The 19,069-nt window shown below is 44.9% G+C and overlaps 8 non-coding genes across 8 annotated transcripts; all 8 read left to right on the top strand.

Annotated features, from left to right (window-relative positions):
* Positions 1-31: 31 nt before the first annotated feature.
* TRNAG-CCC (transfer RNA glycine (anticodon CCC)) lies at positions 32-103 on the top strand. The gene has a single exon. It is a non-coding gene; the product is annotated as a tRNA-Gly (tRNA).
* Positions 104-1,630: 1,527 nt separating this feature from the next.
* Positions 1,631-1,702, top strand: TRNAR-CCU (transfer RNA arginine (anticodon CCU)). Its single transcript has one exon. It is a non-coding gene; the product is annotated as a tRNA-Arg (tRNA).
* Positions 1,703-3,219: 1,517 nt separating this feature from the next.
* TRNAG-CCC (transfer RNA glycine (anticodon CCC)) lies at positions 3,220-3,291 on the top strand. Its single transcript has one exon. It is a non-coding gene; the product is annotated as a tRNA-Gly (tRNA).
* Positions 3,292-6,407: 3,116 nt separating this feature from the next.
* Positions 6,408-6,479, top strand: TRNAG-CCC (transfer RNA glycine (anticodon CCC)). Its single transcript has one exon. It is a non-coding gene; the product is annotated as a tRNA-Gly (tRNA).
* Positions 6,480-8,006: 1,527 nt separating this feature from the next.
* TRNAG-CCC (transfer RNA glycine (anticodon CCC)) lies at positions 8,007-8,078 on the top strand. The gene has a single exon. It is a non-coding gene; the product is annotated as a tRNA-Gly (tRNA).
* A 3,115-nt stretch (positions 8,079-11,193) lies between these two features.
* On the top strand, positions 11,194-11,265 carry TRNAG-CCC (transfer RNA glycine (anticodon CCC)). Its single transcript has one exon. It is a non-coding gene; the product is annotated as a tRNA-Gly (tRNA).
* Positions 11,266-12,792: 1,527 nt separating this feature from the next.
* Positions 12,793-12,864, top strand: TRNAG-CCC (transfer RNA glycine (anticodon CCC)). Its single transcript has one exon. It is a non-coding gene; the product is annotated as a tRNA-Gly (tRNA).
* Positions 12,865-15,980: 3,116 nt separating this feature from the next.
* TRNAG-CCC (transfer RNA glycine (anticodon CCC)) lies at positions 15,981-16,052 on the top strand. The gene has a single exon. It is a non-coding gene; the product is annotated as a tRNA-Gly (tRNA).
* Positions 16,053-19,069: the final 3,017 nt, after the last annotated feature.

Here is a 19,069-nt window from a genome sequence, read left to right as displayed (position 1 = left end):
TCTTTAGAACCGAGAGCAACCACATCATAGGGCGTTGGTGGTATAGTGGTGAGCATAGCTGCTTCCCAAGCAGTTGACCCGGGTTCGATTCCCGGCCAATGCAGTGCAAATTTTTATATGTTCTCCAAGCAGGATTTGTTTTAATGCAACATGTCACAAAACGGAAATATCATGAACAGATTAATCAGACGTTAAATTAAAAAAAAAATGAAATACTTAGGCAGGCATCTCGATCGCCCCATCTGCTACATTCATTGTCCTATTAGATGCTATTTTCCAAAAAGCAGAGTCACCACTCACATGTGCTGGTAATAAATATGTTGCGGGCGGTAGACAATGAAAGGGCTGAACCCCGACCAGACATTCTAACTCTAGCATCTCTATATTAAAAAGCATTTCTAGGCAATATCTAGCATGTGAATAAAAGTAGGCAAGATCCACCGATGAATCTGGCAAAAGTCCCCAACGATTTTGTGCACACTTGTTCTCTCACCTGAATGCAGCGCCACCTTGTAGCCATTGGATGTAACTGCAGCTCACAAAATGTTATATCAGAGAGCAAGTTGAGAGGACTCCAAGAGGCAGATGTCCATGGAAAGAGCCTCTCACGACAGCAGGAAGGTTGGATATTTCAAGATGGCAACATTTCCTGTCCAACGTCCTCACGTCCCGAACGCTCCCAAACGCTCAAAAGCCTCACACCGGGCAAGCCCTCACCGGGTAGATCTCTGGCTCCCAGTTAAAATCAAATCCTGAGCATGCTAGCGCTACGATCAAAGAGAGAGGAGAGGGTTAGAGAGCTGCTATCTTGGTAAAGGCCTGAAACTGCTAGTTCCCAAGAGGGTCTGCACTTTCAGTTATGACTGACTGTGAGACGAGAAGATGAAGATTTTCTGCACCCAGCATACATTGCAGCATGCTTAGGCAAATGAGGAGCGAGACCCACCAATCCCTCGCCACTTCGCTGAAAGCTCCTCCTCTGCATAAAGAGAACACTTTTACAAGGGAGCAGAGTGGCGCAGCGGAAGCGTGCTGGGCCCATAACCCAGAGGTCGATGGATCGAAACCATCCTCTGCTATAATATTTCTTGTTTTTTCTTCTGAGAACCAATCTGTCATTTCCACGCTACCAGCAAGGAAAAGCGCAGGCTTGTGCTAGCTATGTGAGAAAAGACTTCTCAACTATCTGTCTCTGCTGAAATACAAGAGAGTGATCGCCAAAGGATCAACCCCATACTTTGAAAGTAAAGATACCCAATTATAAGCATAAATGACTGGTGGGACCGTCACACGTTTTTCTGGGCATGCTTTGAATGTCATTCTTGCCTTTTCGTTCTGCTCTTATCATTCTCCTGGCCATTTCATGGAAGGCACTCTCTTTCTCTTCGCTGCTTTGCTTCCAATGCTGCCTAAATATGTTCATTTCCACTATTTGTACTACTGCTTTCCATTTCTTCTCTTCTGCACAGATTTGGCCTTGGTTTCAATCCCCAGTTCCTTACCCTCTACAAGAAACTTTCTACTGCTTTTCATGTTGGTATCTAAACCAAATGCACCATTGAAACTGGTGCAAGATAGTCATTGAACTCGGGGTTGTAATCTTTAGAACCGAGAGCAAACACATCATAGGGCGTTGGTGGTATAGTGGTGAGCATAGCTGCTTCCTAAGCAGTTGACCCGGGTTCGATTCCCGGCCAATGCAGTGCAAATTTTTATATGTTCTCCAAGCAGGATTTGTTTTAATGCAACATGTCACAAAACGGAAATATCATGAACAGATTAATCAGACGTTAAATTAAAAAAAAAAATGAAATACTTAGGCAGGCATCTCGATCGCCCCATCTGCTACATTCATTGTCCTATTAGATGCTATTTTCCAAAAAGCAGAGTCACCACTCACATGTGCTGGTAATAAATATGTTGCGGGCGGTAGACAATGAAAGGGCTGAACCCCGACTAGACATTCTAACTGTAGCATCTCTATATTAAAAAGCATTTCTAGGCAATATCTAGCATGTGAATAAAAGTAGGCAAGATCCACCGATGAATCTGGCAAAAGTCCCCAACGATTTTGTGCACACTTGTTCTCTCACCTGAATGCAGCGCCACCTTGTAGCCATCGGATGTAACTGCAGCTCACAAAATGTTATATCAGAGAGCAAGTTGAGAGGACTCCAAGAGGCAGATGTCCATGGAAAGAGGCTCTCATGACAGCAGGAAGGTTGGATATTTCAAGATGGCAACATTTCCTGTCCAACGTCCTCACGTCCCGAACGCTCCCAAACGCTCAAAAGCCTCGCCCTCACCGGGTAGATCTCTGGCTCCCAGTTAAAATCAAATCCTGAGCATGCTAGCGCTAGGATCAAAGAGAGAGGAGAGGGTTAGAGAGCTGCTATCTTGGTAAAGGCCTGAAACTGCTAGTTCCCAAGAGGGTCTGCACTTTCAGTTATGACTGACTGTGAGACGAGAAGATGAAGATTTTCTGCACCCAGCATACATTGCAGCATGCTTAGGCAAATGAGGAGCGAGACCCACCAATCCCTCGCCACTTCGCTGAAAGCTCCTCCTCTGCATAAAGAGAACACTTTTACAAGGGAGCAGAGTGGCGCAGCGGAAGCGTGCTGGGCCCATAACCCAGAGGTCGATGGATCGAAACCATCCTCTGCTATAATATTTCTTGTTTTTTCTTCTGAGAACCAATCTGTCATTTCCACGCTACCAGCAAGGAAAAGCGCAGGCTTGTGCTAGCTATGTGAGAAAAGACTTCTCAACTATCTGTCTCTGCTGAAATACAAGAGAGTGATCGCCAAAGGATCAACCCCATACTTTGAAAGTAAAGATACCCAATTATAAGCATAAATGACTGGTGGGACCGTCACACGTTTTTCTGGGCATGCTTTGAATGTCATTCTTGCCTTTTCGTTCTGCTCTTATCATTCTCCTGGGCATTTCATGGAAGGCACTCTCTTTCTCTTCGCTGCTTTGCTTCCAATGCTGCCTAAATATGTTCATTTCCACTATTTGTACTACTGCTTTCCATTTCTTCTCTTCTGCACAGATTTGGCCTTGGTTTCAATCCCCAGTTCCTTACCCTCTAGAAGAAACTTTCTACTGCTTTTCATGTTGGTATCTAAACCAAATGCACCATTGAAACTGGTGCAAGATAGTCATTGAACTCGGGGTTGTAATCTTTAGAACCGAGAGCAAACACATCATAGGGCGTTGGTGGTATAGTGGTGAGCATAGCTGCTTCCCAAGCAGTTGACCCGGGTTCGATTCCCGGCCAATGCAGTGCAAATTTTTATATGTTCTCCAAGCAGGATTTGTTTTAATGCAACATGTCACAAAACGGAAATATCATGAACAGATTAATCAGACGTTAAATTTTAAAAAAAATGAAATACTTAGGCAGGCATCTCGATCGCCCCATCTGCTACATTCATTGTCCTATTAGATGCTATTTTCCAAAAAGCAGAGTCACCACTCACATGTGCTGGTAATAAATATGTTGCGGGCGGTAGACAATGAAAGGGCTGAACCCCGACCAGACATTCTAACTCTAGCATCTCTATATTAAAAAGCATTTCTAGGCAATATCTAGCATGTGAATAAAAGTAGGCAAGATCCACCGATGAATCTGGCAAAAGTCCCCAACGATTTTGTGCACACTTGTTCTCTCACCTGAATGCAGCGCCACCTTGTAGCCAACGGATGTAACTGCAGCTCACAAAATGTTATATCAGAGAGCAAGTTGAGAGGACTCCAAGAGGCAGATGTCCATGGAAAGAGCCTCTCACGACAGCAGGAAGGTTGGATATTTCAAGATGGCAACATTTCCTGTCCGACGTCCTCACGTCCCGAACGCTCCCAAACGCTCAAAAGCCTCACACCGGGCAAGCCCTCACCGGGTAGATCTCTGGCTCCCAGTTAAAATCAAATCCTGAGCATGCTAGCGCTACGATCAAAGAGAGAGGAGAGGGTTAGAGAGCTGCTATCTTGGTAAAGGCCTGAAACTGCTAGTTCCCAAGAGGGTCTGCACTTTCAGTTATGACTGACTGTGAGACGAGAAGATGAAGATTTTCTGCACCCAGCATACATTGCAGCATGCTTAGGCAAATGAGGAGCGAGACCCACCAATCCCTCGCCACTTCGCTGAAAGCTCCTCCTCTGCATAAAGAGAACACTTTTACAAGGGAGCAGAGTGGCGCAGCGGAAGCGTGCTGGGCCCATAACCCAGAGGTCGATGGATCGAAACCATCCTCTGCTATAATATTTCTTGTTTTTTCTTCTGAGAACCAATCTGTCATTTCCACGCTACCAGCAAGGAAAAGCGCAGGCTTGTGCTAGCTATGTGAGAAAAGACTTCTCAACTATCTGTCTCTGCTGAAATACAAGAGAGTGATCGCCAAAGGATCAACCCCATACTTTGAAAGTAAAGATACCCAATTATAAGCATAAATGACTGGTGGGACCGTCACACGTTTTTCTGGGCATGCTTTGAATGTCATTCTTGCCTTTTCGTTCTGCTCTTATCATTCTCCTGGCCATTTCATGGAAGGCACTCTCTTTCTCTTCGCTGCTTTGCTTCCAATGCTGCCTAAATATGTTCATTTCCACTATTTGTACTACTGCTTTCCATTTCTTCTCTTCTGCACAGATTTGGCCTTGGTTTCAATCCCCAGTTCCTTACCCTCTACAAGAAACTTTCTACTGCTTTTCATGTTGGTATCTAAACCAAATGCACCATTGAAACTGGTGCAAGATAGTCATTGAACTCGGGGTTGTAATCTTTAGAACCGAGAGCAACCACATCATAGGGCGTTGGTGGTATAGTGGTGAGCATAGCTGCTTCCTAAGCAGTTGACCCGGGTTCGATTCCCGGTAAATGCAGTGCAAATTTTTATATGTTCTCCAAGCAGGATTTGTTTTAATGCAACATGTCACAAAACGGAAATATCATGAACAGATTAATCAGACGTTAAATTAAAAAAAAAAATGAAATACTTAGGCAGGCATCTCGATCGCCCCATCTGCTACATTCATTGTCCTATTAGATGCTATTTTCCAAAAAGCAGAGTCACCACTCACATGTGCTGGTAATAAATATGTTGCGGGCGGTAGACAATGAAAGGGCTGAACCCCGACTAGACATTCTAACTGTAGCATCTCTATATTAAAAAGCATTTCTAGGCAATATCTAGCATGTGAATAAAAGTAGGCAAGATCCACCGATGAATCTGGCAAAAGTCCCCAACGATTTTGTGCACACTTGTTCTCTCACCTGAATGCAGCGCCACCTTGTAGCCATCGGATGTAACTGCAGCTCACAAAATGTTATATCAGAGAGCAAGTTGAGAGGACTCCAAGAGGCAGATGTCCATGGAAAGAGCCTCTCATGACAGCAGGAAGGTTGGATATTTCAAGATGGCAACATTTCCTGTCCAACGTCCTCACGTCCCGAACGCTCCCAAACGCTCAAAAGCCTCGCCCTCACCGGGTAGATCTCTGGCTCCCAGTTAAAATCAAATCCTGAGCATGCTAGCGCTAGGATCAAAGAGAGAGGCGAGGGTTAGAGAGCTGCTATCTTGGTAAAGGCCTGAAACTGCTAGTTCCCAAGAGGGTCTGCACTTTCAGTTATGACTGACTGTGAGACGAGAAGATGAAGATTTTCTGCACCCAGCATACATTGCAGCATGCTTAGGCAAATGAGGAGCGAGACCCACCAATCCCTCGCCACTTCGCTGAAAGCTCCTCCTCTGCATAAAGAGAACACTTTTACAAGGGAGCAGAGTGGCGCAGCGGAAGCGTGCTGGGCCCATAACCCAGAGGTCGATGGATCGAAACCATCCTCTGCTATAATATTTCTTGTTTTTTCTTCTGAGAACCAATCTGTCATTTCCACGCTACCAGCAAGGAAAAGCGCAGGCTTGTGCTAGCTATGTGAGAAAAGACTTCTCAACTATCTGTCTCTGCTGAAATACAAGAGAGTGATCGCCAAAGGATCAACCCCATACTTTGAAAGTAAAGATACCCAATTATAAGCATAAATGACTGGTGGGACCGTCACACGTTTTTCTGGGCATGCTTTGAATGTCATTCTTGCCTTTTCGTTCTGCTCTTATCATTCTCCTGGGCATTTCATGGAAGGCACTCTCTTTCTCTTCGCTGCTTTGCTTCCAATGCTGCCTAAATATGTTCATTTCCACTATTTGTACTACTGCTTTCCATTTCTTCTCTTCTGCACAGATTTGGCCTTGGTTTCAATCCCCAGTTCCTTACCCTCTACAAGAAACTTTCTACTGCTTTTCATGTTGGTATCTAAACCAAATGCACCATTGAAACTGGTGCAAGATAGTCATTGAACTCGGGCTTGTAATCTTTAGAACCGAGAGCAAACACATCATAGGGCGTTGGTGGTATAGTGGTGAGCATAGCTGCTTCCCAAGCAGTTGACCCGGGTTCGATTCCCGGCCAATGCAGTGCAAATTTTTATATGTTCTCCAAGCAGGATTTGTTTTAATGCAACATGTCACAAAACGGAAATATCATGAACAGATTAATCAGACGTTAAATTTAAAAAAAAATGAAATACTTAGGCAGGCATCTCGATCGCCCCATCTGCTACATTCATTGTCCTATTAGATGCTATTTTCCAAAAAGCAGAGTCACCACTCACATGTGCTGGTAATAAATATGTTGCGGGCGGTAGACAATGAAAGGGCTGAACCCCGACCAGACATTCTAACTCTAGCATCTCTATATTAAAAAGCATTTCTAGGCAATATCTAGCATGTGAATAAAAGTAGGCAAGATCCACCGATGAATCTGGCAAAAGTCCCCAACGATTTTGTGCACACTTGTTCTCTCACCTGAATGCAGCGCCACCTTGTAGCCAACGGATGTAACTGCAGCTCACAAAATGTTATATCAGAGAGCAAGTTGAGAGGACTCCAAGAGGCAGATGTCCATGGAAAGAGCCTCTCACGACAGCAGGAAGGTTGGATATTTCAAGATGGCAACATTTCCTGTCCGACGTCCTCACGTCCCGAACGCTCCCAAACGCTCAAAAGCCTCACACCAGGCAAGCCCTCACCGGGTAGATCTCTGGCTCCCAGTTAAAATCAAATCCTGAGCATGCTAGCGCTACGATCAAAGAGAGAGGAGAGGGTTAGAGAGCTGCTATCTTGGTAAAGGCCTGAAACTGCTAGTTCCCAAGAGGGTCTGCACTTTCAGTTATGACTGACTGTGAGACGAGAAGATGAAGATTTTCTGCACCCAGCATACATTGCAGCATGCTTAGGCAAATGAGGAGCGAGACCCACCAATCCCTCGCCACTTCGCTGAAAGCTCCTCCTCTGCATAAAGAGAACACTTTTACAAGCGAGCAGAGTGGCGCAGCGGAAGCGTGCTGGGCCCATAACCCAGAGGTCGATGGATCGAAACCATCCTCTGCTATAATATTTCTTGTTTTTTCTTCTGAGGACCAATCTGTCATTTCCACGCTACCAGCAAGGAAAAGCGCAGGCTTGTGCTAGCTATGTGAGAAAAGACTTCTCAACTATCTGTCTCTGCTGAAATACAAGAGAGTGATCGCCAAAGGATCAACCCCATACTTTGAAAGTAAAGATACCCAATTATAAGCATAAATGACTGGTGGGACCGTCACACGTTTTTCTGGGCATGCTTTGAATGTCATTCTTGCCTTTTCGTTCTGCTCTTATCATTCTCCTGGGCATTTCATGGAAGGCACTCTCTTTCTCTTCGCTGCTTTGCTTCCAATGCTGCCTAAATATGTTCATTTCCACTATTTGTACTACTGCTTTCCATTTCTACTCTTCTGCACAGATTTGGCCTTGGTTTCAATCCCCAGTTCCTTACCCTCTACAAGAAACTTTCTACTGCTTTTCATGTTGGTATCTAAACCAAATGCACCATTGAAACTGGTGCAAGATAGTCATTGAACTCGGGGTTGTAATCTTTAGAACCGAGAGCACCCACATCATAGGGCGTTGGTGGTATAGTGGTGAGCATAGCTGCTTCCCAAGCAGTTGACCCGGGATCGATTCCCGGCCAATGCAGTGCAAATTTTTACATGTTCTCCAAGCAGGATTTGTTTTAATGCAACATGTCACAAAACGGAAATATCATGAACAGATTAATCAGACGTTAAATAAAAAAAAAAATGAAATACTTAGGCAGGCATCTCGATCGCCCCATCTGCTACATTCATTGTCCTATTAGATGCTATTTTCCAAAAAGCAGAGTCACCACTCACATGTGCTGGTAATAAATATGTTGCGGGCGGTAGACAATGAAAGGGCTGAACCCCGACCAGACATTCTAACTCTAGCATCTCTATATTAAAAAGCATTTCTAGGCAATATCTAGCATGTGGATAAAAGTAGGCAAGATCCACCGATGAATCTGGCAAAAGTCCCCAACGATTTTCTGCACACTTGTTCTCTCACCTGAATGCAGCGCCACCTTGTAGCCATCGGATGTAACTGCAGCTCACAAAATGTTATATCAGAGAGCAAGTTGAGAGGACTCCAAGAGGCAGATGTCCATGGAAAGAGCCTCTCACGACAGCAGGAAGGTTGGATATTTCAAGATGGCAACATTTCCTGTCCAACGTCCTCAAGTCCCGAACGCTCCCAAACGCTCAAAAGCCTCACACCGGGCAAGCCCTCACCGGGTAGATCTCTGGCTCCTAGTTAAAATCAAATCCTGAGCATGCTAGCGCTAGGATCAAAGAGAGAGGAGAGGGTTAGAGAGCTGTTATCTTGGTAAAGGCCTGAAACTGCTAGTTCCCAAGAGGGTCTGCACTTTCAGTTATGACTGACTGTGAGACGAGAAGATGAAGATTTTCTGCACCCAGCATACATTGCAGCATGCTTAGGCAAATGAGGAGCGAGACCCACCAATCCCTCGCCACTTCGCTGAAAGCTCCTCCTCTGCATAAAGAGAACACTTTTACAAGGGAGCAGAGTGGCGCAGCAGAAGCGTGCTGGGCCCATAACCCAGAGGTCGATGGATCGAAACCATCCTCTGCTATAATATTTCTTGTTTTTTCTTCTGAGAACCAATCTGTCATTTCCACGCTACCAGCAAGGAAAAGCGCAGGCTTGTGCTAGCTATGTGAGAAAAGACTTCTCAACTATCTGTCTCTGCTGAAATACAAGAGAGTGATCGCCAAAGGATCAACCCCATACTTTGAAAGTAAAGATACCCAATTATAAGCATAAATGACTGGTGGGACCGTCACACGTTTTTCTGGGCATGCTTTGAATGTCACTCTTGCCTTTTCGTTCTGCTCTTATCATTCTCCTGGGCATTTCATGGAAGGCACTCTCTTTCTCTTCGCTGCTTTGCTTCCAATGCTGCCTAAATATGTTCATTTCCACTATTTGTACTACTGCTTTCCATTTCTTCTCTTCTGCACAGATTTGGCCTTGGTTTCAATCCCCAGTTCCTTACCCTCTACAAGAAACTTTCTACTGCTTTTCATGTTGGTATCTAAACCAAATGCACCATTGAAACTGGTGCAAGATAGTCATTGAACTCGGGGTTGTAATCTTTAGAACCGAGAGCAACCACATCATAGGGCGTTGGTGGTATAGTGGTGAGCATAGCTGCTTCCCAAGCAGTTGACGCGGGTTCGATTCCCGGCCAATGCAGTGCAAATTTTTATATGTTCTCCAAGCAGGATTTGTTTTAATGCAACATGTCACAAAACGGAAATATCATGAACAGATTAATCAGACGTTAAATTTAAAAAAAAATGAAATACTTAGGCAGGCATCTCGATCGCCCCATCTGCTACATTCATTGTCCTATTAGATGCTATTTTCCAAAAAGCAGAGTCACCACTCACATGTGCTGGCAATAAATATGTTGCGGGCGGTAGACAATGAAAGGGCTGAACCCCGACTAGACATTCTAACTGTAGCATCTCTATATTAAAAAGCATTTCTAGGCAATATCTAGCATGTGAATAAAAGTAGGCAAGATCCACCGATGAATCTGGCAAAAGTCCCCAACGATTTTGTGCACACTTGTTCTCTCACCTGAATGCAGCGCCACCTTGTAGCCATCGGATGTAACTGCAGCTCACAAAATGTTATATCAGAGAGCAAGTTGAGAGGACTCCAAGAGGCAGATGTCCATGGAAAGAGCCTCTCATGACAGCAGGAAGGTTGGATATTTCAAGATGGCAACATTTCCTGTCCAACGGCCTCACGTCCCGAACGCTCCCAAACGCTCAAAAGCCTCGCCCTCACCGGGTAGATCTCTGGCTCCCAGTTAAAATCAAATCCTGAGCATGCTAGCGCTAGGATCAAAGAGAGAGGCGAGGGTTAGAGAGCTGCTATCTTGGTAAAGGCCTGAAACTGCTAGTTCCCAAGAGGGTCTGCACTTTCAGTTATGACTGACTGTGAGACGAGAAGATGAAGATTTTCTGCACCCAGCATACATTGCAGCATGCTTAGGCAAATGAGGAGCGAGACCCACCAATCCCTCGCCACTTCGCTGAAAGCTCCTCCTCTGCATAAAGAGAACACTTTTACAAGGGAGCAGAGTGGCGCAGCGGAAGCGTGCTGGGCCCATAACCCAGAGGTCGATGGATCGAAACCATCCTCTGCTATAATATTTCTTGTTTTTTCTTCTGAGAACCAATCTGTCATTTCCACGCTACCAGCAAGGAAAAGCGCAGGCTTGTGCTAGCTATGTGAGAAAAGACTTCTCAACTATCTGTCTCTGCTGAAATACAAGAGAGTGATCGCCAAAGGATCAACCCCATACTTTGAAAGTAAAGATAACCAATTATAAGCATAAATGACTGGTGGGACCGTCACACGTTTTTCTGGGCATGCTTTGAATGTCATTCTTGCCTTTTCGTTCTGCTCTTATCATTCTCCTGGGCATTTCATGGAAGGCACTCTCTTTCTCTTCGCTGCTTTGCTTCCAATGCTGCCTAAATATGTTCATTTCCACTATTTGTACTACTGCTTTCCATTTCTTCTCTTCTGCACAGATTTGGCCTTGGTTTCAATCCCCAGTTCCTTACCCTCTACAAGAAACTTTCTACTGCTTTTCATGTTGGTATCTAAACCAAATGCACCATTGAAACTGGTGCAAGATAGTCATTGAACTCGGGGTTGTAATCTTTAGAACCGAGAGTAAACACATCATAGGGCGTTGGTGGTATAGTGGTGAGCATAGCTGCTTCCCAAGCAGTTGACCCGGGTTCGATTCCCGGCCAATGCAGTGCAAATTTTTATATGTTCTCCAAGCAGGATTTGTTTTAATGCAACATGTCACAAAACGGAAATATCATGAACAGATTAATCAGACGTTAAATTAAAAAAAAAATGAAATACTTAGGCAGGCATCTCGATCGCCCCATCTGCTACATTCATTGTCCTATTAGATGCTATTTTCCAAAAAGCAGAGTCACCACTCACATGTGCTGGTAATAAATATGTTGCGGGCGGTAGACAATGAAAGGGCTGAACCCCGACCAGACATTCTAACTCTAGCATCTCTATATTAAAAAGCATTTCTAGGCAATATCTAGCATGTGAATAAAAGTAGGCAAGATCCACCGATGAATCTGGCAAAAGTCCCCAACGATTTTGTGCACACTTGTTCTCTCACCTGAATGCAGCGCCACCTTGTAGCCAACGGATGTAACTGCAGCTCACAAAATGTTATATCAGAGAGCAAGTTGAGAGGACTCCAAGAGGCAGATGTCCATGGAAAGAGCCTCTCACGACAGCAGGAAGGTTGGATATTTCAAGATGGCAACATTTCCTGTCCGACGTCCTCACGTCCCGAACGCTCCCAAACGCTCAAAAGCCTCACACCAGGCAAGCCCTCACCGGGTAGATCTCTGGCTCCCAGTTAAAATCAAATCCTGAGCATGCTAGCGCTAGGATCAAAGAGAGAGGAGAGGGTTAGAGAGCTGCTATCTTGGTAAAGGCCTGAAACTGCTAGTTCCCAAGAGGGTCTGCACTTTCAGTTATGACTGACTGTGAGACGAGAAGATGAAGATTTTCTGCACCCAGCATACATTGCAGCATGCTTAGGCAAATGAGGAGCGAGACCCACCAATCCCTCGCCACTTCGCTGAAAGCTCCTCCTCTGCATAAAGAGAACACTTTTACAAGCGAGCAGAGTGGCGCAGCGGAAGCGTGCTGGGCCCATAACCCAGAGGTCGATGGATCGAAACCATCCTCAGCTATAATATTTCTTGTTTTTTCTTCTGAGGACCAATCTGTCATTTCCACGCTACCAGCAAGGAAAAGCGCAGGCTTGTGCTAGCTATGTGAGAAAAGACTTCTCAACTATCTGTCTCTGCTGAAATACAAGAGAGTGATCGCCAAAGGATCAACCCCATACTTTGAAAGTAAAGATACCCAATTATAAGCATAAATGACTGGTGGGACCGTCACACGTTTTTCTGGGCATGCTTTGAATGTCATTCTTGCCTTTTCGTTCTGCTCTTATCATTCTCCTGGGCATTTCATGGAAGGCACTCTCTTTCTCTTCGCTGCTTTGCTTCCAATGCTGCCTAAATATGTTCATTTCCACTATTTGTACTACTGCTTTCCATTTCTACTCTTCTGCACAGATTTGGCCTTGGTTTCAATCCCCAGTTCCTTACCCTCTACAAGAAACTTTCTACTGCTTTTCATGTTGGTATCTAAACCAAATGCACCATTGAAACTGGTGCAAGATAGTCATTGAACTCGGGGTTGTAATCTTTAGAACCGAGAGCACCCACATCATAGGGCGTTGGTGGTATAGTGGTGAGCATAGCTGCTTCCCAAGCAGTTGACCCGGGATCGATTCCCGGCCAATGCAGTGCAAATTTTTACATGTTCTCCAAGCAGGATTTGTTTTAATGCAACATGTCACAAAACGGAAATATCATGAACAGATTAATCAGACGTTAAATTTTAAAAAAAATGAAATACTTAGGCAGGCATCTCGATCGCCCCATCTGCTACATTCATTGTCCTATTAGATGCTATTTTCCAAAAAGCAGAGTCACCACTCACATGTGCTGGTAATAAATATGTTGCGGGCGGTAGACAATGAAAGGGCTGAACCCCGACCAGACATTCTAACTCTAGCATCTCTATATTAAAAAGCATTTCTAGGCAATATCTAGCATGTGAATAAAAGTAGGCAAGATCCACCGATGAATCTGGCAAAAGTCCCCAACGATTTTGTGCACACTTGTTCTCTCACCTGAATGCAGCGCCACCTTGTAGCCAACGGATGTAACTGCAGCTCACAAAATGTTATATCAGAGAGCAAGTTGAGAGGACTCCAAGAGGCAGATGTCCATGGAAAGAGCCTCTCACGACAGCAGGAAGGTTGGATATTTCAAGATGGCAACATTTCCTGTCCGACGTCCTCACGTCCCGAACGCTCCCAAACGCTCAAAAGCCTCACACCGGGCAAGCCCTCACCGGGTAGATCTCTGGCTCCCAGTTAAAATCAAATCCTGAGCATGCTAGCGCTACGATCAAAGAGAGAGGAGAGGGTTAGAGAGCTGCTATCTTGGTAAAGGCCTGAAACTGCTAGTTCCCAAGAGGGTCTGCACTTTCAGTTATGACTGACTGTGAGACGAGAAGATGAAGATTTTCTGCACCCAGCATACATTGCAGCATGCTTAGGCAAATGAGGAGCGAGACCCACCAATCCCTCGCCACTTCGCTGAAAGCTCCTCCTCTGCATAAAGAGAACACTTTTACAAGGGAGCAGAGTGGCGCAGCGGAAGCGTGCTGGGCCCATAACCCAGAGGTCGATGGATCGAAACCATCCTCTGCTATAATATTTCTTGTTTTTTCTTCTGAGAACCAATCTGTCATTTCCACGCTACCAGCAAGGAAAAGCGCAGGCTTGTGCTAGCTATGTGAGAAAAGACTTCTCAACTATCTGTCTCTGCTGAAATACAAGAGAGTGATCGCCAAAGGATCAACCCCATACTTTGAAAGTAAAGATACCCAATTATAAGCATAAATGACTGGTGGGACCGTCACACGTTTTTCTGGGCATGCTTTGAATGTCATTCTTGCCTTTTCGTTCTGCTCTTATCATTCTCCTGGCCATTTCATGGAAGGCACTCTCTTTCTCTTCGCTGCTTTGCTTCCAATGCTGCCTAAATATGTTCATTTCCACTATTTGTACTACTGCTTTCCATTTCTTCTCTTCTGCACAGATTTGGCCTTGGTTTCAATCCCCAGTTCCTTACCCTCTACAAGAAACTTTCTACTGCTTTTCATGTTGGTATCTAAACCAAATGCACCATTGAAACTGGTGCAAGATAGTCATTGAACTCGGGGTTGTAATCTTTAGAACCGAGAGCAACCACATCATAGGGCGTTGGTGGTATAGTGGTGAGCATAGCTGCTTCCTAAGCAGTTGACCCGGGTTCGATTCCCGGTAAATGCAGTGCAAATTTTTATATGTTCTCCAAGCAGGATTTGTTTTAATGCAACATGTCACAAAACGGAAATATCATGAACAGATTAATCAGACGTTAAATTAAAAAAAAAAATGAAATACTTAGGCAGGCATCTCGATCGCCCCATCTGCTACATTCATTGTCCTATTAGATGCTATTTTCCAAAAAGCAGAGTCACCACTCACATGTGCTGGTAATAAATATGTTGCGGGCGGTAGACAATGAAAGGGCTGAACCCCGACTAGACATTCTAACTGTAGCATCTCTATATTAAAAAGCATTTCTAGGCAATATCTAGCATGTGAATAAAAGTAGGCAAGATCCACCGATGAATCTGGCAAAAGTCCCCAACGATTTTGTGCACACTTGTTCTCTCACCTGAATGCAGCGCCACCTTGTAGCCATCGGATGTAACTGCAGCTCACAAAATGTTATATCAGAGAGCAAGTTGAGAGGACTCCAAGAGGCAGATGTCCATGGAAAGAGCCTCTCATGACAGCAGGAAGGTTGGATATTTCAAGATGGCAACATTTCCTGTCCAACGTCCTCACGTCCCGAACGCTCCCAAACGCTCAAAAGCCTCGCCCTCACCGGGTAGATCTCTGGCTCCCAGTTAAAATCAAATCCTGAGCATGCTAGCGCTAGGATCAAAGAGAGAGGCGAGGGTTAGAGAGCTGCTATCTTGGTAAAGGCCTGAAACTGCTAGTTCCCAAGAGGGTCTGCACTTTCAGTTATGACTGACTGTGAGACGAGAAGATGAAGATTTTCTGCACCCAGCATACATTGCAGCATGCTTAGGCAAATGAGGAGCGAGACCCACCAATCCCTCGCCACTTCGCTGAAAGCTCCTCCTCTGCATAAAGAGAACACTTTTACAAGGGAGCAGAGTGGCGCAGCGGAAGCGTGCTGGGCCCATAACCCAGAGGTCGATGGATCGAAACCATCCTCTGCTATAATATTTCTTGTTTTTTCTTCTGAGAACCAATCTGTCATTTCCACGCTACCAGCAAGGAAAAGCGCAGGCTTGTGCTAGCTATGTGAGAAAAGACTTCTCAACTATCTGTCTCTGCTGAAATACAAGAGAGTGATCGCCAAAGGATCAACCCCATACTTTGAAAGTAAAGATACCCAATTATAAGCATAAATGACTGGTGGGACCGTCACACGTTTTTCTGGGCATGCTTTGAATGTCATTCTTGCCTTTTCGTTCTGCTCTTATCATTCTCCTGGGCATTTCATGGAAGGCACTCTCTTTCTCTTCGCTGCTTTGCTTCCAATGCTGCCTAAATATGTTCATTTCCACTATTTGTACTACTGCTTTCCATTTCTTCTCTTCTGCACAGATTTGGCCTTGGTTTCAATCCCCAGTTCCTTACCCTCTACAAGAAACTTTCTACTGCTTTTCATGTTGGTATCTAAACCAAATGCACCATTGAAACTGGTGCAAGATAGTCATTGAACTCGGGCTTGTAATCTTTAGAACCGAGAGCAAACACATCATAGGGCGTTGGTGGTATAGTGGTGAGCATAGCTGCTTCCCAAGCAGTTGACCCGGGTTCGATTCCCGGCCAATGCAGTGCAAATTTTTATATGTTCTCCAAGCAGGATTTGTTTTAATGCAACATGTCACAAAACGGAAATATCATGAACAGATTAATCAGACGTTAAATTTAAAAAAAAATGAAATACTTAGGCAGGCATCTCGATCGCCCCATCTGCTACATTCATTGTCCTATTAGATGCTATTTTCCAAAAAGCAGAGTCACCACTCACATGTGCTGGTAATAAATATGTTGCGGGCGGTAGACAATGAAAGGGCTGAACCCCGACCAGACATTCTAACTCTAGCATCTCTATATTAAAAAGCATTTCTAGGCAATATCTAGCATGTGAATAAAAGTAGGCAAGATCCACCGATGAATCTGGCAAAAGTCCCCAACGATTTTGTGCACACTTGTTCTCTCACCTGAATGCAGCGCCACCTTGTAGCCAACGGATGTAACTGCAGCTCACAAAATGTTATATCAGAGAGCAAGTTGAGAGGACTCCAAGAGGCAGATGTCCATGGAAAGAGCCTCTCACGACAGCAGGAAGGTTGGATATTTCAAGATGGCAACATTTCCTGTCCGACGTCCTCACGTCCCGAACGCTCCCAAACGCTCAAAAGCCTCACACCAGGCAAGCCCTCACCGGGTAGATCTCTGGCTCCCAGTTAAAATCAAATCCTGAGCATGCTAGCGCTACGATCAAAGAGAGAGGAGAGGGTTAGAGAGCTGCTATCTTGGTAAAGGCCTGAAACTGCTAGTTCCCAAGAGGGTCTGCACTTTCAGTTATGACTGACTGTGAGACGAGAAGATGAAGATTTTCTGCACCCAGCATACATTGCAGCATGCTTAGGCAAATGAGGAGCGAGACCCACCAATCCCTCGCCACTTCGCTGAAAGCTCCTCCTCTGCATAAAGAGAACACTTTTACAAGCGAGCAGAGTGGCGCAGCGGAAGCGTGCTGGGCCCATAACCCAGAGGTCGATGGATCGAAACCATCCTCTGCTATAATATTTCTTGTTTTTTCTTCTGAGGACCAATCTGTCATTTCCACGCTACCAGCAAGGAAAAGCGCAGGCTTGTGCTAGCTATGTGAGAAAAGACTTCTCAACTATCTGTCTCTGCTGAAATACAAGAGAGTGATCGCCAAAGGATCAACCCCATACTTTGAAAGTAAAGATACCCAATTATAAGCATAAATGACTGGTGGGACCGTCACACGTTTTTCTGGGCATGCTTTGAATGTCATTCTTGCCTTTTCGTTCTGCTCTTATCATTCTCCTGGGCATTTCATGGAAGGCACTCTCTTTCTCTTCGCTGCTTTGCTTCCAATGCTGCCTAAATATGTTCATTTCCACTATTTGTACTACTGCTTTCCATTTCTACTCTTCTGCACAGATTTGGCCTTGGTTTCAATCCCCAGTTCCTTACCCTCTACAAGAAACTTTCTACTGCTTTTCATGTTGGTATCTAAACCAAATGCACCATTGAAACTGGTGCAAGATAGTCATTGAACTCGGGGTTGTAATCTTTAGAACCGAGAGCACCCACATCATAGGGCGTTGGTGGTATAGTGGTGAGCATAGCTGCTTCCCAAGCAGTTGACTCGGGATCGATTCCCGGCCAATGCAGTGCAAATTTTTACATGTTCTCCAAGCAGGATTTGTTTTAATGCAACATGTCACAAAACGGAAATATCATGAACAGATTAATCAGACGTTAAATAAAAAAAAAAATGAAATACTTAGGCAGGCATCTCGATCGCCCCATCTGCTACATTCATTGTCCTATTAGATGCTATTTTCCAAAAAGCAGAGTCACCACTCACATGTGCTGGTAATAAATATGTTGCGGGCGGTAGACAATGAAAGGGCTGAACCCCGACCAGACATTCTAACTCTAGCATCTCTATATTAAAAAGCATTTCTAGGCAATATCTAGCATGTGGATAAAAGTAGGCAAGATCCACCGATGAATCTGGCAAAAGTCCCCAACGATTTTCTGCACACTTGTTCTCTCACCTGAATGCAGCGCCACCTTGTAGCCATCGGATGTAACTGCAGCTCACAAAATGTTATATCAGAGAGCAAGTTGAGAGGACTCCAAGAGGCAGATGTCCATGGAAAGAGCCTCTCACGACAGCAGGAAGGTTGGATATTTCAAGATGGCAACATTTCCTGTCCAACGTCCTCAAGTCCCGAACGCTCCCAAACGCTCAAAAGCCTCACACCGGGCAAGCCCTCACCGGGTAGATCTCTGGCTCCTAGTTAAAATCAAATCCTGAGCATGCTAGCGCTAGGATCAAAGAGAGAGGAGAGGGTTAGAGAGCTGTTATCTTGGTAAAGGCCTGAAACTGCTAGTTCCCAAGAGGGTCTGCACTTTCAGTTATGACTGACTGTGAGACGAGAAGATGAAGATTTTCTGCACCCAGCATACATTGCAGCATGCTTAGGCAAATGAGGAGCGAGACCCACCAATCCCTCGCCACTTCGCTGAAAGCTCCTCCTCTGCATAAAGAGAACACTTTTACAAGGGAGCAGAGTGGCGCAGCAGAAGCGTGCTGGGCCCATAACCCAGAGGTCGATGGATCGAAACCATCCTCTGCTATAATATTTCTTGTTTTTTCTTCTGAGAACCAATCTGTCATTTCCACGCTACCAGCAAGGAAAAGCGCAGGCTTGTGCTAGCTATGTGAGAAAAGACTTCTCAACTATCTGTCTCTGCTGAAATACAAGAGAGTGATCGCCAAAGGATCAACCCCATACTTTGAAAGTAAAGATACCCAATTATAAGCATAAATGACTGGTGGGACCGTCACACGTTTTTCTGGGCATGCTTTGAATGTCACTCTTGCCTTTTCGTTCTGCTCTTATCATTCTCCTGGGCATTTCATGGAAGGCACTCTCTTTCTCTTCGCTGCTTTGCTTCCAATGCTGCCTAAATATGTTCATTTCCACTATTTGTACTACTGCTTTCCATTTCTTCTCTTCTGCACAGATTTGGCCTTGGTTTCAATCCCCAGTTCCTTACCCTCTACAAGAAACTTTCT

The sequence above is a fragment of the Triturus cristatus genome, chromosome 11 (assembly GCF_964204655.1).
Source record: "Triturus cristatus chromosome 11, aTriCri1.1, whole genome shotgun sequence".
Classification (NCBI taxonomy): Eukaryota; Metazoa; Chordata; class Amphibia; order Caudata; family Salamandridae; genus Triturus; species Triturus cristatus.
This window is presented reverse-complemented; position numbering and strand designations above follow the sequence as displayed.